Below are 4,335 nucleotides of genomic sequence, written 5' to 3'. Positions count from 1 at the left end.
CTCTCTCTCTCTTTCTCTCTCTATAAATATATATATATATATATACTTTGCTGGTTTTTGTGTTTCTCTAGAGAACCCAATCCAACACACAGGGGTAGAGCTCTTCCAACTGATAAAGGTTAAGATGATAGAAGTGGACCAGTGACAAAGGTTCTATCACATCTGCTGTGATCACAGACCCTAACTACATCAATGTAAAGGCTGTTACTTCCCAGCCATAAAGCATAGAAGCCTCACAGCCCAAGCACCAGGGTTCCTCTCCCACAGTCTGACATCTGGTTTTTCTGAATCAACAGGCTACACCAGAATGATAGGCAACAGGGCATCTGAACACCAGCTATTGCTTCTGTGCCTGTGAACTCCCCACTGGACACATTATTCCACAGGCCAGTTTATGTGCTGCCCAGTCAAACAGCCTTGTTTCAGTGACATGTGGCAGGATAAGTTGCAGTCAACTGCTGCTGATCTAGTAGCTACTCTTTCCTCATTGCACATATGTGCATGCATACTTCTGCTTAGATGTAGCATATGATGATATTACTGTTTAACTCTCAAGGAACAATCTAATTTTCTTTCCTTCCAAGTTCTCAAACAGAACATAATTGTGGCCCCCAAGTCCCATCAGCTCACTTGAGAGAGTTTCTTGGGCATCTCCAAGGGTCTTCAAATAAATTTACCCATGAAATAAATAATAATAATAAATCCAGGTAGTAGTGCCAGGATGGAAGACATCTAAGAGACAAACTTAGTGACATCTATATCCCCATACACACTACAGAAAAGAAGGGACAGAGTCTTATGGGCTTGGGTTAGACTTTGTTGGCAAAACTAGGAGTCATGATTCTTATTTTATAATGCTTGTTCTTGAAACATTTGTTAGTTGAGCAGCATTAAACCATCTTCAAATAGGACCTTTCTTGTACTTTCCACACTCCCCTGTAAAAGAATAAATTGCTATAATCAAGCACCCTCTCCCACAGCCTCCAAGACACCCTCTCCTATGGACAGCACCTGCTTCTGAGTATGGGTTAGTTCATGTGCCTAAACACCAAAGGACTAGTGTGCTCTCTTGGCCCAATGAGTAGTACACATGCTCTGCACAGAGTCACATTAGGAAGAGGCAGAGGTTTACCTGATGCCCTATTTCAAGGCAGTTTTGTGTGTGATTTCATTAAACTTACAAAAGAGGCACCCAAAGAAGATGCAACAAGAAAGGTATTCAGTCCCAACACAGTCAAGCCCAACACAGTCCCTTAAACATAGTAAACCCAAAACCAAACCCATTGCTATCGAGTCATAGCCAACTCATGGCGACCCCTCCTTGGGTTTCTGAGGCAGTATCACTGCAGAAGTAGATTGCCCAACCTTCCTTCTGAGGAGTGGCTGATGGGTTTGAACCACCAGCCTCCTGGTTAGCAGTCAAGTGCGTTAGGTACTAGGCTTGAGTAAATGTTTGTTGAAAGAATCTGAGAACCAGGGGAGCTGGTACTTGTCTGGACTCCACTGAAATTTCACTGTGTTACTTGGGTCAAGTCTCTTTGCCTTGTTAGACTTTCGGGTTTTCATCTGTAAAATAAAGAGACTCAACAGTATGACCTATGAGGTCCCATCTAGCTTTATCAGTTTCTCAAGATTAGTTAATTAGCACCTTCCAGAAGGGCTAACTGGAAGATTAGTTAAAAGCATGGCCTTTGGAATGAAGCAAACCAGAGCTGGCATTCCTGCTCCATCAATTAGACTATGATGTGGGCAGTACATTCAAATTCTCTGAGTCCTCTGCACCTATAAATAAAAATATTATTATGAAGATTAAAGAAACACAGTGCCTAAGGCATCTGACTGCTGACCAAAAGGTTGGTGGTTCAAACCCACCAGCCACTCTGTGGAAGCAAGACTGGGTAATCTACTTCTGTAAAGATTTACCACCTCATAAACCCAATGGGGGTTGCTATGAGTCAGAATCAACTCATTTTTTAAGTGCAGTCAAGCTGGTTCTGACTCATACTGACTCTATGTACAACCACTAGTCTTGCTCTATCCTCACAGCCCTTGCTATCCTTGAGCCCATTGCTGCAGCCACTGTTTCAATCCATCTTGTTGAGGGTCTTCCCCTTTTTCACTGACTCACTACTTTATCAAGGATGATATCCTTCTCCAGGGAATGTTCCCTTCTGACAATATGACCAAAGTAGGTGAGATGAAGTCTGGCCATTCTCACTTCCAAAGAGCATTCCGGCTGCACTTCCTCCAGGACAGATTTGTTTGTTCTTTTGCCAGTCTGTGGTATTTTCAATATTCTTCGCCAACACCATAATTCAAAGGCGTCAACTCTTCTTTGGTCTTCCTTATTCATTGTCTAGCTTTCACATGCATATGAGGCAATTTTGAAAATACCATAGCTTCAGTTAGGTGCACCTTAGTGTTCAGAGTGACATCTTTGCTTCTCAACACTTTAAAGAGGTCTTTTGCAGTAGATTTGCCCAGTGCAATACAAGATCTGATTTTTTTTTTTTTTTTTGACTGCTGCTTCCATGTGTGTAGATTGTGGATCCAAGTAAAATTAAATCCCTGACAACTTTCATCTTTTCTCCATTTATTGTGATGTTGCTTATTGGTCCAGTGGTGAGGACTTTTGTTTTCTTTATGTTGTGGTGTATTCCATACTGCAGACTGTAGTCTTTGATCTTCATCAGTAACTACAAGTCATCTTCACTTTCAGCAAGTAAGGTTGTGTCATCTGCATATTGAAGGTTTCTAATGAGTCTTCCTGCAATCCTGATGCCACTTTCCTCTTCATATAGATTAGCTTCTCAGATTATTTGCTCAGCATACAGATTGAATAAATATGGTGAAAGGATAAAAGCTTGACATACACCCTTCCGATTTTAAACAATGTAGTTTTCCCTTGTTCCATTTGAACGACAGCCTCTTGGTCTATGTACTGTTTCCTCATGAGCACAATTAAGTGTTCTGGAATTCCCATTCTTTGCACTGTTATCCATAATCTGTTATGATCTACACAGTCAAATGCCTTTGCATAGTTAATAAAACAGGTAAACATCTGTCTGGTATTCTTTGCTTTCAGCGAAGATCCATCTGACATCAGCAATAATATCCCTCGTTCTTTATCATCTTCTGTATCCAGCTTGAATTTCTGGCAGTTCCTTGTCAATATACTACTACAACTGTTTTTTAATTATCTTCAGCAAAATTTTATTTGCATGTGATATTAATGATATTGTTCAATGATTTCCACATTCTTCTGGATCATCCTTCTTTGGAATGGGCACAAATATCTATCTCTTCCAGTCCATTGGCCAGGTAGCTGTCCTTCAAATTTCTTGGCATAAACAACACCTCCAGTACCACATCTGATTGTTGAAACATCTCAATGGGTATCCTATCAATTCCTGGAGCCTTGTTTTTTGCCATTTCCATCTGTTCAACTTGGATTTCTTCCTTCAATATCATTGATTCTTGATCATATGCTACGTCCTGAAATAGGTGAACATCAACCAATTATTTGGTACAGAGACTCTTTTTATTCCTTCCATCTTCTCTTGATGCTTCCTGCATTATTCAGTATTTTGTCCATAGAAACCTTCAACACTGCAACTCCAGGCTTGACTTATTTCTTCAGTTCTTTCAGCTTGAGAAATGCCAGGTCTTTACACATTTCATTACAATACCTTACTTTGTCTTCTCCAGACACCCTTTGAACTCTTCTATTCAGCTCTTTTATTTCATCATTTCTTCCATTCACTTTAGCTACTCTCCATTCAAGAGCAAGTTTAAGAGTCTCTTCTGACATCCATTTTGTTTTTCGTCTTCATTTCCTGTCTTTTTTAATGACCTTTTGCTTTCTTTGTGTATGATGTTCTTGATGTCATCCCACAACTCTTCTGGTCTTTGGTCATTGGTGTTAAATGCATCAAATCTATTCTTCAGATGGACTCTAAATTCAGGTAGGATGTAGTCAAGGTTGTATTTTGGCTCTTGTGGACTTGTTTTAATTTTCTTCAGCTTCAGCTTGAACTTGCATATAAGAACATGATGGTCAGTTCCACAGTCAGCCCCTAGCCTTGTTTTAACTGAAGGTATTGAGCTTCTCCATCACCTCTTTCTACAGATGTAGTCAACGTGATTCCTGTGTATTCCATCTGGTGAGGTCCACACGTATAGTCATTGTTTATGCTGTTGAAAAAAGGTATTTGCATTTTTAGAAACACACCATTTACCTAAACTAACACAGACTGATGTGGAAAAGTTGAACAGGCCCATCACAAAAGAAGAAATTGAAAAAGTCATCAAAAAAATTACCAACTAAAAAAAGTC

This window comes from Orycteropus afer, unplaced genomic scaffold (assembly GCF_000298275.1).
Source record: "Orycteropus afer afer isolate SDZICR_OR568_19922 unplaced genomic scaffold, OryAfe1.0 scaffold00030, whole genome shotgun sequence".
Taxonomy (NCBI): Eukaryota; Metazoa; Chordata; class Mammalia; order Tubulidentata; family Orycteropodidae; genus Orycteropus; species Orycteropus afer.
This window is presented reverse-complemented; position numbering follows the sequence as displayed.